The sequence below is a fragment of the Penaeus monodon genome, chromosome 30 (genome assembly GCF_015228065.2).
Source record: "Penaeus monodon isolate SGIC_2016 chromosome 30, NSTDA_Pmon_1, whole genome shotgun sequence".
Taxonomy (NCBI): Eukaryota; Metazoa; Arthropoda; class Malacostraca; order Decapoda; family Penaeidae; genus Penaeus; species Penaeus monodon.
In genome coordinates this window covers 30,636,069-30,636,692 of record NC_051415.1, presented here as the reverse complement: position 1 = coordinate 30,636,692, position 624 = coordinate 30,636,069, and positions in this window count along the sequence as shown.

Sequence of the window (624 nt, the reverse complement as noted above, 5' to 3'; positions counted from 1 at the left end):
CATAATGATATAAAAAAAATAAGAGGCAAAGAAGCAAAATGACATATAAATGGAAGACCAGAGACAGAAGAACAAAACTAATTAGAAAAAAAAGTAATAGAAATTCGATGGAAAACAACAACGGAAATAAGAACAGAAAATGAAACAGAAACGGGAGGAAGGAAAATGTGAAAACTAAGAAAACGAAAGATTAGGGTAAACTATTACTAAAGACGAGAGCGCGATGACCAATCGTATAGAAGTAATTTGAAATCGGAATATGCATGGGAATCGGTAAAAAAAAAAAACGAAGAGAGAAAGAAACGTCAAAGAATGGAAAGTATGAAACAAAGGCAAAACAAAAACGTAAAGAGTGAAGGAATGTGATGCACGAGGAACAAGAAATAAAAGAATAAAGGCATGGAAATAAAAAAAAAGAACATGAAGACTTTTGATATTGAAAGTAGTTCGTTAATAGCAATCAATCCTAAACTCTTGTTATGCCTTGTATAAGGATCTAGCGGATTCCAACATATAGTTTTTATTTATAGACTGACCTCACAAACAAACATCAGATTAAATAAAGCAAAGGCTTTAATGAAGAGCTTCGGCTTGTGACTGATGCTTCACCAGTAGCATTAATTA